At 39.8% G+C, this 17,829-nt stretch overlaps 1 protein-coding gene across 1 annotated transcript in view; it reads left to right on the forward strand.

The window, feature by feature from the left end:
* Nucleotides 1-17,829, forward strand: part of ATXN1 (ataxin 1) — a 311,366-nt gene that overhangs the window by 124,757 nt on the left and 168,780 nt on the right. Inside the window, 1 exon segment of the mRNA XM_025044911.1 lies at nt 9,801-9,861. The gene's annotated coding sequence lies outside the window, so the exon portion shown is untranslated.

Below are 17,829 nucleotides of genomic sequence, written 5' to 3' on the forward strand. Positions count from 1 at the left end.
CTAAATGAGTTATTATTTGTTAAGTAGTTTGAACAGTGACTGGCACATAGTAAGCACTCTATAATGTTTATTGTCGTTACTGTTATTGGTTATTTCACCAATGCAGTGTGAAATTGGTGCTGCAGGGCAAGTTCTTAGTGGAGGAGTCAGGTGTGCTGTTTTTGGTCCTCAGCAATTCAGTCCCTTGTAAATTCAAGTTCTCATTCTGCTACTTAACCAGCTGTGCAACACTCAGTAACTTACCTAGCCTCTCTGTGCTTCTGTTTCCTTGTCTGGAAGGGAAATAATGCGGCTACTCGCTTTGTTGGATTGTTGTGAAGATTCATGAGTTAAAACTTCTAAAGCTCTTAGAACAATTCAACAAATTTCAACTTGAATTCCACCAATTACCAACTCTGTTATCTTGGGCAAAATAGTTCTATTTTATTGTCCTCATCTGTAAAATGGGAATTAAACCATTTTTCAGCATTATAGGGATTAAAGAAAATAATATATGTAAGTTACTTAATAGGGTACCTAGAAGATTTTTTAAAAAGTAAAGTTAGTTAGATTTTCTTAGTTTTTACCTGATGTTCTTTTTCTGCTCCAGGATTCCATGCAGGATACTCCATTGTGTGTAGCCATCATGCCTCCTTAAGCTCCTCTAAATTGTGACGATTTCTCAGACTTGTTTTTGATGACCTTGACAATTCTGAAGAATGCTGATCAGTTATTTTGTGGAATGTCCCTCAAGTGGGGTTTTTCCTATGTTTTTGTTATGGTTAGAAAAACTCCAGTTGAGGGACATGCTACAAAATGAGCAGTATTCAATATTGGTAAATTGCCATTTTCATCACGTCATTTATATCAAGGATACATGTTATCAGTGTGACTTATCATTGTTGGTGTTGACCTTGATCAGCAGTCTGAGGTAGTGTTTGTCAGGTTTCTCCAGTGTAAAACAGTTACCCCTTTCATACACACGACCCCCTTACCCCCATACTGTTCTCTCTGGAGGGAACCCACACCTAAGGAGCAGGGAGCTATGATATGCCTCCTTGAGGATGGTATATCTACATGAATCACTCAGAATTCTGCACAAGAAGATTTATCTGTTCTCCCCATTTATTTGTCCAGTCATTTCTTTATATATCAGTATGAACTCATGGATATTTATTTTATACTTTAGGTTATAATGCAATGCTATGTTAGTTATTATTATTATTATTATTATTATTATTAATTTATTTATTTATTTATTTATTTTTGCTCAGATTGTTCCAGTTTCAGCCATTGGCGGTCCTTTCAGGAATGTTAGGAATATTGTCTCCCATTTCCTATTGATATGCCCCCATCACTGTGTTTTCGTTTGTCAGTTTGTTTGAGCATTTCGTTCACGCTTATGTTGAACATGCCCTGCCCCAATCTTAGCATCAGCCATTTCTCCAAGGAGCCTTGCTTCCTTTTATTGGGGAATGGTATTAGAAACCAGGATCTGGGCACTGGGACTTGCAGAAATTTTATGCTCAACAAATATTAGTTCCCTCCCTCCCTTTCGTGGAAATTTGGCGTGTACAGTAGTGGGCTCCCTCACAAAAGCTGCCTACTGCACATCCTCCTCAGTCTCTCCCCCGGTCCTAGCTTATGAGTCTCACTCACTGGAGCTGACTGGACAGAATTCAGTCCAGCCAGTCAAGTCAGCAGATTGCATTCAGCTCAGTCCAGGTAAAACTCTGTGCTGCACTTAGCTCTGTGAGAACTTTCCTTGCCCTCATGGAATCCAGCCCACTAGAATCCAGTGAGGGGACAGTAATCTGTAAGTGCTGTAACATTCAGAATGAAGAAAGGCTAGTGCGGTCTAGGAGCATTTGGAGAAAGCTTCTTATGTAAGATTGGACTCAAGGTAGGTTTATTCCAGATGGGACTAGAAGGAAAGATGTGAAAGTGTGAATAGACAACTTTTAGTAGGTAAGAGGCCTGAAATTAATGAAGGACTTTAGCTTTGGGGGTTTATTTTAAATATAAAACTGAGTTTATTGATCTTGGTGGGATGAGGGAAATGGGCTTCCCCAGTGGTGTGTTGGAGCCAGCTTGTACAGGCTCTCATGAGCCAATTGTTAAATTTTCAGGAATTTAGAGAACAAGTTGGCATCATGTTGCTAGCTTGAAATCGGCCATGGTGGGAGTGTTTACACTACAGAAACCTGCAAATGCTACAAAGCAGGCCTCCTCTCTCCCTTCCAGCTGGTGATTAAACATTTCCCTGCACACCACTGGCTTTAGCTGTCTAAAAATTTGGTATATACCCTTACCCTGAGTTTTTTCCCTCCTGGTCCAAACTGATCATCTGAGCAGCTCCCTTAGGGGGCCAAATGATCACAAGTCCCTTCTTTAAAAAAAAAAAAAATTGTGGTAAAATATATATAACATAAAATTTACTATTTTTAAGCGTATACAGTTCACTGGCATTCAGTACATTCACATCATTGTACAACCATCCATCTCTAGAATATTTTTCATCTTCCAAACTGAAACTTTGTACCTATTAAACAATAATTCCTCATTCTCCCTTTTCCACAGCCCCTGGCAAACACCATTCTACTTTCTGGCTCCATGAATTTGACTACCCGTTGGTTCCTCATATAAGTGGAATTATACTGTATTTTTCCTTTTGTGACTGGATTATTTCACTTAACATGTCCTCCAGGTTCATCCATGTTGTAGCATGTGTCAGAATTTCCTTCCTTTTTAGGGCTAAATAATATTCCATATATGTATATACAATATTTTGTTTATTCACACTTTGGTGGCTTCACCACTTGGCAACTGTGAATTATCCTGCTATGAACATGGATGTATAAATATCTGTTTAAGTCTATACTTTCAGTTCTTTTGGGTGTAGACCCAGAAGTGGAATTGTTGGATGATCATATGGTAAGTCTTTTTTTTTAATATTTTGAGGGATCACTGTACCTTTTTCCGCAGCAGCTGTACCATTTTACATTCCCATCAACAATATACAAGAGTTTTGTTTTCTCCACATCCTATCCAATACACGTTATTTTCTGGTTTTCATTTGTTTTTATTATTTTTGTTGTTTATAATAACCACCTTAAGGGTGTGAAGTAGTATCTCATTGTGCTTTGGTTTGTATTTCTCTAATGATTAGTGATGATAAGCATTTTTTCGTGTGCTTATTGGCCATTAGTATATCTTCTCTGAAGCCTTTGCCCATTTTTAATCAGATGGTGTGTTTTTGTTGTTGTACATGGGTGTTCTTGCTTGTCTAGTCAATGCACTACTTCAAGAATCTTTTGAGCATTTATCTAGGGTTCTGTGGGGCAGCCTTTGCATGTATGTAATACAGAGATGAATGTATAGGGACTTCCTATTCTGGAAAACTCCACATGACATTGAAAGATCTTCTCTTGCTGCTTATTAAAAAGAAATTTAATGGTGGATGGATGCTGCAGAAATAAGCCATTCGCTGTTTTTGGATAACTGTGTGATATTGTCATTTATTTCAAGAAATATATTCATTTACAGTACTGTATGTATTTATTGAAAAAAAATCCACATATAAGTGGACCCGAGCAGTTCAAGCTCATATTGTTCAAGGGCAACTGTATAATGATATTCTAGTCCAAGGATTGACAAACTCTGTCCCATAGGCCATATCCCACCCCCACCTGTTTTTATAAATAAAGTTTTATTGGCATACAGTCATGTTCATTTATATAGTATTGTCATGGTTGCTTTTGTGCTGTGGTGGCAGTACTAAGTGAAAAGGCCTAAAATATCTGCCAGCTGGACCTTTACTGAAAAAGTTTACTAGCCCCTGGCTATTCTAGACATTTAAGAGATCACATTTTTAGAACCATATATAGTATATAGTGATGTTGACTGCTGACTATTCACGCCATCCTTGAGCACTTTGAAAACTATAAAGCTCACGTAGATATAAGATATTATGGCTTTTAAGTACTTACTGAACTCTAACTTTTTTTTCCAGAAGTGTGTTTTTTAATCCTTAGTTATTTGATTGGGGCAATAGCTTCTGCATCCAGCATCACCGATGCTGCTGCCAGATGTGACTGAAATATTTCTAACATAGGCAGCTTTTTTTAAAGTCACAGTATCTAATTTTCTTTCTTCTATGGTATTTCCTGTTTATACTGAACTTTGGTGAGGTAGCTCTGATCTTTAACTGCAGTGAGAGGAGTTATACTGCAGGGACATGGCCCTGAAGTGTAGAGCACAAAAAACTTGCTGCCTTTCACTCTAAAAATAGCATCCTGCTTCTCTTCCCCCTCCCTCCAAGTCAGAGGTACAGCTTTGCTAAAGCAGTGATGCCAATTTTGGAATTTTGAGATACTGTTGGTTTGCTGATTTTGCTCTGCCTTCTGTTCAACCTTTTGACCATTCACACAATAAATATGCTAACTGCTAGAAGAATTGTTAAAGCATATAGACACTGTCTTTGAGAAATTTATATGATGTGTTTGGCAATTCTAGAATATTAAACATGGACTTCAAAACATTATATATAATGCCTTTGAGATCACTAGAAATCCTACACACACACACGCGCGCACACACACACACACACACAGTTTTCTTTCATAGAGTGGCAAAGTAATCATTTTGTACAATCTAAATAGAATTCCAATAATAGATGAATCTGGTGAGATGTCACATTTTGCTGCAGATATAGTATTTATCTAACGGCAAAATAGAGCCTTAGTGCCATTTCATAGAATCTTACCACCCAAACTGAAATTTGTTAGTGAAGTGATAGGCATTGGTAGTAAGAGTGCCGATATATTGAAAACTTTGTTGCTTTTTCCCTTTTCTTTTTGCGAAAGTGGAACTCTTTATTTTCCTATAATCTAATAATTAGTCTTTCTCTTCCAGATCGGGTTCTCCAACCGATAAAGATTTTAATAATTTTCCTTAGAAGCCACACCCAAATACTATCTCCCCCTCAAGTCATAGGCTTTAATGTTTAAAACAGGTCTGGTGAGAGTCCCTTTACAAATGAGTTTCTTCAGTCGGTATGAGGGCAGTATTTCCTTATTTTTATATTTGTATGTTTTTATTCCTTAAGGAAAGATCTCTACTGAATTTCATGGTATATATTTACAATCATCATTTCACTTTATATAGACAGATTTTAGAATACAGATATTGCTGTTTGAAGTTCGAATGACTTCTCAGAACAACTTAGGGTCATTCATGCACTCAGTAAGTATGCCTTCTTATCAATGGTCCAATGAGAATTCATTCATTTCTGCGTAGTTTGAATGTCTACTATGTATGCCAGAGGCTAGGCTAAGTGTTGAGAATACAGAGATAAATGATATAAATACCATGCTTTTGAAGCTGGACCACAGTTTAATGGGGAGATGCAGGCCACAAAAATTCATATGGAATATGAAAACTGCTCTTTTTAGAGAAATGTACAATATACAATATGAAATCGGGGGAATTTGTAAACTTACTTAAATCTTTAAATTGAGTTAGATTATAGGTAAATTTATCAAATGAGAAACATATAAACAGTATTTACTCTGAGGTAATAATTGAAAAAGTCGATAAAATAAAATGCATCTCCTACATAACCAATGGCCCCCAGCAAGGCCATTGTTCTTGTACCATTATTATTCCTGCACATTCTTTATGTTTGGGTCATTAACATTATGTTTAGGTCAGATGAGAGTGTGTTTCATCTGCCACGCTTTGATAGCTAAAGTAAAATGCTGATGGAGATCATTTAAGATCGTCTCTATGCTGTTGATTGCATGCTTGTGGCTCATAATCAGAATGATGCTAAGTAATTGTTAGACTGACTTGCCAAGGCTACATTTTGTGTCGCTGCAACTGTCAGCACTTTGGTCCTGCTGTTCTGCCTGAATAATGCTTGTCTAGCACCTGTTGGACAGCTAAAGCACAGCTTACCACTGAATGTCATGGATAACTTTGTTCTAGCATCCTCACTTGCTGCTCCCGAAAAATGACCTGAAAAAGGAACATCTGCTTTATGAGAAAAAGCAAGTGCTTGTTTTTGTGTGTTTGACAGAATACTACGTATTGTGGTTTTCATGTAAAAATCCACATGCATGTTGCCAGGAAGCTCATCTCTTTTCTCTTTGGCTGTGAAACCTAGACAAACCTCGCTTCGAACTCTTGCTTTGTCGCCTATTGTGTATGTGACCTTGGATAGGTTACTTGTCATGAACTTTGTTTTCCTCATCTGTACAATGGGGCTAATAGAACCTATTTTACAGAGATTTTGTGCAGATTACAGATCATAGATAAAAACTTGGCACAAATTAACTGCTCAGCCAATGTTAGTAGTTAATATTAAGGAATCTGTCATTTACTCAGGATGACATTATACAATGGCAAGGTAAAATTTTACAAAGTCTGTAGACTATATTGTAAGTGTGGAATATATATCAGCATAGTTTTTCTGGGTAGGTCATGTTTATCAGAGACACAATTGGGTGAGGATTTTAGAATTGAAACCACAATTTTCGATGGTTAGTTCTGCTATGCAAAATGTGTTCTGGGCCATTCCATGTACACTGTCAAAAGATACAAAGGTCCCTTTGACAGCAAATTGAAGAATGTGTATTATTTAGGTTTGACTGCGTAAAAGAAATGTTATATGGCACACAACACAGCTTGACTATCTGGTTCTGTCTCATGGAGAAAGTAATGACCATAAGAGAGAGTTTAGCAAAGCAAAAATTCTGTCCCTATAAGAAGTTCATTGTTAGATCTAGGGACATCTTACTAGCTCCTGAATTGTACCATCAAAAGAGATCCATTAAGAGTAGTTCAGTGCATATTCTGTGTGAAGTAAAGTCTCTAGTGTGGGTTGTTGAAGAGATGCTTTGTCTGATTCCATCTAATTCTAAAATTTAAGGTCTGTGTTCTTATCTCCTGATGTTGATTCTATTTCACATCGTCAAAGAGTGTGATCCCCACCACATATTATCACTTCCCCTAAAAATTGCATAAGCTGGACAAGGGATGTACTTCTAGGGCCCTTTTGTTGGGAGGTAGCATGCAAAGAGATATCACCTGTTCATTCACTGTGGATTCTGGGGTTTCATAAATCAAACTCTGTGTTACTTTGTTTCTCCACTTTTGATCTCTGCAGGATTTTTTTGGCTGGTGTCTGATTTGGCATTTCTCTGCTGCCACAGTATGTCCTGTCTTTCTTTCTCTGTTGCTTCCTGCCAATCCTCCACCTCCTGCCTGCTTGTAGGAGCGGTGTTGGCAATACTTAGAGTCAGCAACATTCATAACTGGAGGAGGAATTAGCTCCACACTCTTTGCCGATTGTGAGGATACATTCACTCCCCAGTCCTCCCCTCAAAAGTGGTATTTCCAATTCTCGCTATCTTCTAAACGTGGTAAATTCTGTTTTTTTTTTTTTTTTTCGGGTTTCGAAGTTTATATGTTGTGATTATAATTTTTAGGGTCACTCAAGAGTTTTGTTTTCTGTTTACCTTTCTCTGTATCACGCATAAATCCACCATTCTCAGACTGAAAACAGGGATACTTCTTTAACTTCAGTCTTGAGATTTCATACTTGAAATAGGCATCTCCATTCATCACTAGCCCTAGCCTTTGAAATTCTGTCCCCTTTCAATATATTGGAAACTCACTGAATATTGTTATTTGTGATTTTATTCCCTGCGTGTAAGTGCTAATTGGTATTCTTCGAAGCTACTCCCATTCAAACCAGGAGCAGTCTTTGACGCTAACACTTCTTATATTTATACAATCCGCCTTTTTTTTTTTTCAATCTTGACAAAAAGGTAGAATAATAAGAACCACACACTACCTCACGTACAGTCATTTCTCATAAATGTGGGTCGCTTTGGTAGATTCTGTAAATTCAACAAATATATATTTAGTGATTCCTTCTTTCAATGCAATACTCTTGCAATCCTTAAGAATTGTTAGGGATAGATGTATTGATATCAAAAGAGGTTTACAATATAACAAGTAAAACGTTATCAGACTGCAAAACAATATGAATACTATCATTTTATCTATTTAAGTATACATATAACATCCTCTGTGTGCTTGAGCGCAGGAGAGAGCCTGGAACCACATAAGCCAAAATTTTTTTATTAGTGAGACTTTTGTTGATGTGTATTATTTGCCCCCCCTGCCACCATCTATATTATCTAATTTTTCACAGTGAACAGTTTTACTTTTCTCATTTGTCTCACCTAATATTGTGAGTTGAGGAAAAAGAATAGAAGTACTGACATTTTGATAAATTATGAAATTATAGAACTCTTTCCTGTGTCTCCCTTCTCTAGTGTTACAGATATGTAGACATGTCATGCCACATGGCATTAAAGCTTTTTCTTTTTATTAAGTCTCTTCTACCTGCCAAGCTCTGCACTAGGAACTTGAGACATTATATGAAGTGAGTATTATTATTGCCATTATGCAAATGAGGAAAAGGTTCAGAGAGTTTATATAACTTGAATCACACAGCTGATATGTGACCGAGCTGAGATTCAGAGTCAGGTCTTCCTCTGATATCAGCTTTGTGGTCTTTGTGATTCTTAGTGTAGACATCTCGTCTGCCATTAGGATGAAAAGGTTAATGTATGTGAGTGGATTATAAAGTGTTGCTTTTAAAAGAAGGTGCTCAGAGATCGTAGCAGCATGTACTGTCTTTCACTGCTTGTGTTGTTTCCCCGTAGTGTTTTCAATTAGAGTATAAACTTCTCAAGATTCAGAATCTCATCATCTCAGTAGCCCCCACCTCTCCTAGCATAGGCTGACGGTAAAGCTGGTGACTTCTTTCTGGAACTGAGGCATGCCCTTCAGATTCTGAGAAACTGAGTCGGGGAATTCACCACCAGTGGACGTCCTGAAGAGGAGACGCTCCATCCTGCCCTAGTGGCCAGAGCTCTCTTCTTTTTAGAGAAAGGGAAGAAAAGTCAATGGCCTCTGTATAGCTGTCAGGCTTAATCCCAAATGCTCTGGGATCATGTGAAAATTGCCTGTTTCAGGAGCTAGACTAACTTTGCTTTATATCCTCTCCTAAACCTGCAAAGGCGTCATTAAAACAGTCTCTGGAAATTTTTAAAAACTTGGATCTTGAGTTTAGTTCCTTATGTGATGTCGATTACGCGGTCTGTTGCTGTCACTCCCTTATCTCCCTTTGTCTTTTAGGCTTCCTTTTCCAACACTCACATCATCTCGGTTCTTTCCCACACTTTATCTCAGACACCGTGGCTTCCTCACGGGATTACTCAGTCGGCCTGATATGTGGCCCCCAGTACCTATCTGGCAAGTCTACATTCCCATCTGAGCTCAATTACGGATCCCTATGGGGTCATTGACTTCAGTGGGGTGTGAATGGAGTTGTGAGTGTACCATTTGGGAAGGGGCAAAGTGCAGTAATGGGGTACTGTGGTTACTTATTGAGACAACTTCAGTTAGTCCCATGATGGCAGTGCAGATGTGACATTTTGAAAGATCCACCTAAAAATGACTTCTCAGGCACCATAATATACGTTTCTTTGTCATAAGTTTCACATATCTCGTGATAAAGGACTCATGCGTATGATTATTTTCTACATATTGATTGTTCAAAGCTCTTTTAAAAAATTCATGTAGTCAGCCACACCATTGTACATCCACCATTCTTCAAACATGTACTGTGCCCCTGGTAAGTGCCAAAGTCCCAGGTGCTAGAATTTCTCATAATCTCCAGGCCTGAGTACCTGTGCTGATTTAAGGAATGGATTTAATGTTGTTTAAATCTTTTTCTTTTCCAGTTTTCCAAAGAAATTAGTTCGTTTTTTGGGTCCAGAGAAACCAATCTGCTGTTTTCATAGGGTAAGTGATCCTTGGCTTCTTTTATATATCTTTATCTACATCAAAATTTCATCCAATTTCTGTGATACCCTAAGAAAAAGTGCTTGCTAGCACAAATTCTCTAGAAGTTCTCTCCCACTTAGAACCAAGATGTTCTTTCTACTCATCACATCTCCCTTCAGAGGGGAAGGTTTCCCTCGTGTATTTTTCTGCCGTTTCTTTTTGCTGTTCACACGTGTTGCCTCTTATGAGTTGTTACCATCACTGCTGTTACCTTGTCAAACTTGCAGAGAGGATGACAGAGGAAGTTTCTTTTTTTTCAGTGACTGATGCCCAGAAACACGGCCGTGGGCAAGGAGAAACCATGTGTTTTGTTCACATGACGCATGCATCATGCATGAACTTGTTTCATGAATGCCATAAGAGAGTAACAGGACATGAGCACTAAATGGGACCTTGGAGCTCATCTGGCAAAAGCCCCTATGTTCAGACAGGCGCTGAGGCCCAGAGTGTTTCACATCCCTGGTCTGGGGGCTTCTCAGATAGCAGCAGAGCTGGAAATTATGAGACAGGCATTTGATTCCCAGCTGCGTGGTCTCTTCATCCCTCCATCCCCTGCTGCCCCAACATAGAACTGTCTTTTGAATCCCAATTCCTTCCGAAGATACAGAGTTCTAGGTGGTTGGACCTGATATAATACCAATAAAATAATGATAACATCTCTCTAAGACAAGTGTTAGGAATGATGCTGTTTAGCTGTTTAGCTGTTTAACTTTCTAGGACTTATACTTGCCTACTACTAAGAGAGGTCTGTGGAGCAGATATACCCAGAGCACTTCTGTTATGCACCTCATCTGCGACGGCAGATTTTCCTTTGCACCCTTACCAAACCACTGCATTTGCAATGCCACATCATGTGCTGAGACTCGGTGATACATCTGTGTTGCAGCTAGAAGCTGAGGTGCACCTGCAGGTGTGCACTGGCCAGCTGCAGACCTGCAAGCCCCCACTCATGGCTGTCTGCACCCGCGGAGTAATGCTTAATGGATTTCTTATCATGCAGTATGAATTTGGCCTACTGTCATAAAGACTTTCAGAAGAACATTTCTTCATTTAAAAAGAAAAAAAAGTTACCCTGTTTTTTACATGAGAATTCACTTGTGGGTATGATGGAAAGAAGTGTGAGAATACAGTTCTCCATTGGAATCCCAGAAGGTGGATTTGTGTGTGGTTTTTTTCAAGGGTGCGTGTGCTAGACGTGGCTCTGGATTGTGTTCATTTAGGTTGATTAGCTAAGTGCACTTATTTCCAAAACATTTCATCTCATCTAGAGATTGGTTGAAGTGTAGTTCTGAGAGCCTGTGACCATTATTTTATCCTACTCATTAACTTAATCACTTTATCAACAAATGGAAGCTTCTTTTCTACCATAATTGGAGTCATTTTTAAGGGACTTGATGTGTCTCCTTATCAGAGTACAGAGATAGTCAGCTTTCCACCAGTGTCCTGAATGGAAATGAGAACAAGGATTGCTGGTTCACTGAAAGATTGCCTGCTTGTTACTCTCATATTGATCTCTCCTGTCCCTAGATGTTTGGTATGCATGAATGTGCATTCAATGGAAGTGTAAACTTGAGGGTTTTCATTTCCCCATCTCATCCCAGAAAAGCCCAAAAGGTTTATCCCCAGAGCACAGCACAGGATAACGTGGGATGTTGAGATCTGCTGCTCTCTGGGGGAAGATAAGGGCTCTGTGGAATCAAGAGGTCGATAAGAATAAAATAGAGGACAAATGAGGGCCAGTGGGGAAGTACCAGATTCTGTGCCTACTTTGAATGAGGCTAGAAATGATAAAGGGATAAAATGCTACCACCTGAACTGACGCCGACCACTTGTGGCTACTTTGGTAATCTGCTGGGGGTCATAAGTCGTTTGAAGTTGACGGTCAGGAGGCATCAAATCATTACCCAAAACAGGATGAGCTGGTTGCTTCTACCAGTTGGTGGGGGAAGACGGGTAGCTAAACATAAACTGAAACCATGAGTTTCTTACTTAAAAGCAGCTCCGAGACTGGTCCCCCACTTTGGGTTTATACCATGTAGGTCCACATGCCACACACATGTGTACTTAGTAAAACACAAGTCCCTGCGCTCCATTTTATGGTATGTGGCGGGGCTGGACCCTGGAACAATACTGCTGTTGTTATTTAGCTGGAACTATGCTCACCATCGATAGTATCCCTTTAAGGGAACTCTAGGGAAAGGCTGTGGCCAGCGCCGAGGTTTTATTTGCTGGAGGCCAGGTAGCAGTGGCATGTATCAGTTCCATAGCAACATGTCTGTGCAGCCAGAAAAAATATAATGAATGCGGCAGCCAGTATTGCCTGGGCAGGATGAGCATAGCCCTGGTGCCTCCTTTTATTTCCCACCTTATCCTGGCCTGCCTTTCTTCTCCTGTAGAGAATGTAGACTTCGTAATCTGTCCTGCTATTAACACTTGCCTCCTGTCCCCATCAAGCCTTGGGACTTGATGAGAGAGAAGGCAATGTCTGTAGTAAAATTCTGCAGGCCTCTGATTGTGCCAGCAGAGCTGGCAGAACCTTAGCGAATGAAAGTAGGTGGAGAGTCTGTGCTTTTCATCATCCCTGTGGCAGAGCAGCTCTGTGAGAATGGCACAGTGGGTAGAGCATTTCCTGTATAGTGCGGTCAGCAGCTCCTGGCTGGAATGTGAGCAGTGAAATGGAGCAGTGTGAAATTGGGAAACAGGGTACCCATTAAGTGTGTCACACTGATTCAGGAGACACCTACCAGTTTAGAGTGCAATGCCAGGCACTGCAGGGCTGCACAAAGAAGTACAACACACATTGCATATCTGCTGGGAGCTTCTACCAGAGGTGCAGTTTCTAAGTGTAGTTGCTCCAGGGTGTGTAGTTGAGATTTTAACATTTTTCTGATATTTTTGCATCTATAAAATCTTCCGTAAAACTATCGTAGTCACTCTTGATTTCAACAGATGTTTTTCCCACATGAACTCCTGAAGCATTTTGAAAAGTCTTTGTCATCTATTTGACACTTGTCTTGGATTTTTTGTTGTTGCTGTTTTAGTACTATGCCTTGGGAGCCTGAGCAGTCTTTCTAAGTGTACGGTAAGGCCTTCAAGGGTCAGGAACCATCTATCTCATTCTTTCTCTTCTTTTTTTTTTTTCTCTAATGCTCAGAACTCAGCCCTGTAGATAATAACCATGCCATCAATATTTCTTCATTGATAACATTATAGTCCTACCCTATCTCGTAATGAAGGTGTAGAACAAGTGTGTAAATATATTGAAAATGCTTTTAAATTCTTCAGCGAAAAGATAAATTCAAGAAATTCTTTTTCTAGCATGTTTTTAAAAAACATGTAGATATGAAATCACAAGGTAAGAATATCTAAAGACTTCACATTTCCTCATCTTCCTCTTTGTGGCTACCGACCATGAACTTTGTACCCAGAGTTTTATGCTGGCACCGAAACCATTCTTTTTCCTACCCCACCCTACAAGATTTTGCTACTTCTAGTGAATTTCACCTTAATATACTATTTGGGCCAGACTTTTTAGTCGAATACCTAGCAATGTCTTTGGAGCTCGTAAGTAAGAGATTCGAAGAATTTTTCGTTAAGGTGACAGGTTTGACAGATTAGGATAGTGGTTCCTAATTTAGTTTTGAGGTCTCTGTTGGAGGAAGGAAGGCTTTATTGTATAAAAAACTTTTATCTTAAGAGTTCTCTTCCCTTCCCGAGTTCTAAGCCAACTGAGAAATAAGACAAGCGTAATGAGGTAGATAAAGGCCACGACGCATCTTTTTAACTGATAACAGTTAACTGAGTTAGAAATTATATCTTAGGTTGAGAGCAAAAACAGGCTGCCCACCTCTCTATTCCCCAGTCTGCGCCAGATAACAGTTTACCTGCAGGAAAGTTTTGAGTTTGCGAGCGAGACTCTGTGTGAAGAAAGAAGGAGAAAGAGACCAAAACACCCCTCCCCTACCCTCGGTGCTTAAAATTCTAACTCTGCCCAGTGGTAGATTAGCTGTACCCAGTGGAGTTAATGTTAGCCAAGAAGGGGTGCCTGGGCCATCACGCTGCCTCTAGCTTCCAGCCCGCAGTTCACTCCACATCCTGGAGAAGGAAAGGTGGATGGATTAAGAGGCCAGGAGAGGTTAGGGAAAGTCCTCTGCATAGGAAACAGAGGGTGGGGCGTGGTGTTTCCCTCTGCCTCTTCTTACATCTCTCACTCTCTATTCTCTGGTCGGGCAAACTACTCACTAGTCTCACTCTAGCCGTCTTACCCAGTATTTTCTTCATAGGTCTTTGCTTTATTTATTTGTTTACTGGCTTATTGTTAGTCTCCTCTATTAGAATGTTAACTCAGTGAAAGCAAAAACCTCATCAGTATCACTTATTGCTGTGTCTTGGTACTTAAAACTGTGCCAAGCACATAGGTGGCATTTGATAAATATTTATTGAATGAGTAAATGAAATAAGTATTGTTTTATGCCTCTTCTCACACTCTTTTATGGCCCGGACATCCTGGCAATTGCCATTCCCCCTCGCAAGCATCTGTTTATAGCTTAAGACTCAATTTGGCTATGACATTCTCCCTGGAGCCTTTTCCGGCTTCCCTTCCCAAAGAGAAGGAGCACCTTCTTGTTTGACACTCGCCAGTTGCCAGTAGTCATGCACGTGTGTGTGTGAACGTGCATCTGTGTGTGCCTGTCTGCGTCTGCTGTGTATTTTCTCTTTCTTTCAGGCTGTGGCTCTGTAACACTTCAATTTGCTTATTTGCTCATATATTTATCACCCTTATGAGATTGTAAACTCCTTGGGAATTGGGCAGCTTCTTAGTCATTCTCGTTTCTCTAATATCTGCCATGTAGTAGGTACTCAGTTAACAGTAATATTAGCATTCTAAGTACTTACAACATGCCTGATATTGCTGTATATTAGTACAATTGAGCCCTGAACTATGCAGGAGATAGAGACACCGACCTCCCCCACCCCAATGCAGTCGAAAATTTATGTATAACTTTTGACTCCCCAACAACTTAACTACTAATAGCCTACTGTTGACCGGAAGCCTTAGCAATAGCATAAACAGTCCATTAACACAGATTTTGTATGGTATGTGTATTATATACTCTGACCTTACAATAAAGCAAGCTAGAGAAAAGAAAATGTTGTTAAGAAAGTCATAAAGAAGAAAAAATACATTTACAGCATTTATTGAAAAAAATGCATGTATAAGTGGACTCACACAGTTCAAAACTATTTTGTTCAAGGGTCAACTGTACTTAAGGTAGCTTTGCAAGTATCTTACATACATTAACTTGTAAAATTATCACAACAACCTTACAAGATACATTTTTAACTCTCCCTTTACAGGTATGGAAACTGGGGGCATAAGGAGATTAAGTTACTGGCTTTTGGTCTCACAACTGGTCTGATTCCATAACCGTTATTCTCTGCTAATTCTCAGAGAATGATTGTATAAATGAACAGATGAATGAATGAGAATCCTAGAAGCCCAGACCTGTATCACTAAATAGGCCACAGACATTGAGAGCAACATATATAAGTGAGTAAGAAATGATCACCAAGCCAACCTATGATTACCCATGGTTGGCATAGAATCCTGAGGCCATGACTGAAGTTGCATCCACAGACAAACTCCTAAAGTCTTTTTGTAGTTATTGTACTTAATTCCTAACTATCCATGCCAGCAAAGTGGTATTGGTTAATGAAAATAAATAACTGTCATTATATTTTTGGAATTATTTCCTAATGGGAAAATACTATATTATCAGTTTTGAGTTAAAAGTGGCTTTGTGTAAGGCTCACTTCTAAATTTGGGGGGAAATGGGAGGTAGGGGGATGTGAAATAGAGGGTGAAGAGGAGAGCCCTATGAGTATAAGCCTATATTCAAGAGGCTCTAGCCTAGTTGAAGAGGCAAAGCATGATTATGAGTAAAGTTAAGGAAGTTAAAAGAAATAAAGGACAGTAAATATGAGCCCTGCCACGAGGCATTAGTATCATGATTAATTGCCAAATGGTGATTATTTGAGAAAATGAAAGCTATTACGTTAGTCAAGATAGAATCGGCTTATGCTATAGAAAGAGTCAACCCTAAATACTCAGGGAGATTAAAAAAAAATAAAAGTTTGTTTCTCACTCATACAGTGTCTGCTGTGGATCTGCTGTCTCTCCAGAACTACTGTCCACCATGCATAGCTCTGGGATGCAGACTGCTTTGATCTTTCTATCCTACCATCTAGAGGCCTCCTTCATGATCACAGGGGAGGAGAGAAAAACTGGAGAACTGCACTAGCAATTTAATGCTTCAAAGCTTTGTCCTGGGAGGGACCCCTGTCACCTGCTATGTCTTAGACGTTGCATGTAGCCTTTTATATAGCTCATATCATTCCAGTCCTCTCTCTCATTGCTGATTTTCTCCCATCCAGCACACAGTAGCGCTCAGTGAATATTTGAAGGGTGAAAGCATGAGTGAACATAGGAATGAATTGTCACTTATTCCTGATAGTGTTTATTGCAGTAATGTGCATGAGAGCCCCGAAGCCCTGACATAGAAAAATCAGGTCCAGCTCAAAGATATTTACTAACATTTAAAAATCATTAGTAAGAAATAATAACATAGCTAACATTAATAAGTGATGATGAATGGAAAAGTTATAAAGATATGGACAGATTAGATCCAGTTTAATTGGTGATTAAGCTCATGTGAAAGTCCCAGCCCTCCAGACTTCAGCCCTGTACTAGCCACATCACTGTCCAACAGTCCTCAGCTTGACTTCCCGCTTCATGTGTTATCTGGTGCCAGTCTGGCTTTCTAGCCTTGTTCCTTCTGAACGAGGTAGAGTAGTATCCTCATGTAAAAATTAAGAAACTTAATCAAGGAGAAGTTAACCTGTCCAGCGTGCTGCTGTGATTCCAACCCAGATGTATGTCACTGAATGTACAATCTCTTACCTGGATCAGGTTCTCTTAGATTTTCACCTGCTGTCTCACACCCTGGAGTCTTGGTGACCAGGCAGCATCTACTCCATGGAGAAAGGGTTCCAGACATGAGCAAAACATGCCGAGCAAAGCCTAACAGCTGAACGTGAAAAATAAGTTGGAAGCTCTATGTGCGAGCCAACATGGAGAGTGGAGAGTTGATAGAGAGACAGTGGAATATTACAGTGGAAAAGTAGGTTAGGGGCATACCACATGTGTCAGACCAAACAACTGGGCCTCTCAACCACATCTTGCTATGTAATATTTAGTCAAAAGAAACCTGAGCGCAAGGAAGACCCCTGATCACAGCCCTAACAAATCCTAGAAAATAGTACTTGTTTATTTCTGGTTTTGGGTGGTAGCAGTGGGGAGAGAAAGGTCTGAGGGCTGTGCCTGTCACTGTGTAAATGTGGACAGGGCATTGTGGAGAAGGTCCTAAATTGCGGCTTGATAATCACTGGAGATTTTTCAGCAAGCTGGTGATGTGACCAACTGTGTTTCAGTGAGATTAATTTACAACTGTGTTCCTGGCTCACGAGATGATGGGGAGAAAACCAGAGATGGGGCCCTCAGTTAGGAAGTTATTGTAGGCAGAAGGAGATAAGACTTTGAAAACTGCTGTGTGGGGCATTATAAAGGGACAGAGGTGGGAGACACTACAAAGAAAGTGTTGATCAAAACAGAGTGACTGTTTGAACATAAGGAACAAAGGGAGGAGTTGGAGATAAGGGAATTTTTGAGCCCTGTTGGCTGTTGATGATGTCCTATGATCTATATATTTTTTAGCTTATTTTAGTAACGGTGTCATTCTGAGTTGAGACTTCTCAGGTAGAATGAGGGGATAGCCTTAGACCAAGGCGAGCTGACTTCGAGTAATAGCATTGTCTCGATCCCAACCTTCCCACCTATCTCTTACTTCCCCCACCCCCCCCTACCCG

The sequence above is a fragment of the Pteropus alecto genome, unplaced genomic scaffold, assembly GCF_000325575.1.
Source record: "Pteropus alecto unplaced genomic scaffold, ASM32557v1 scaffold121, whole genome shotgun sequence".
In the NCBI taxonomy this organism is placed as follows: domain Eukaryota; kingdom Metazoa; phylum Chordata; class Mammalia; order Chiroptera; family Pteropodidae; genus Pteropus; species Pteropus alecto.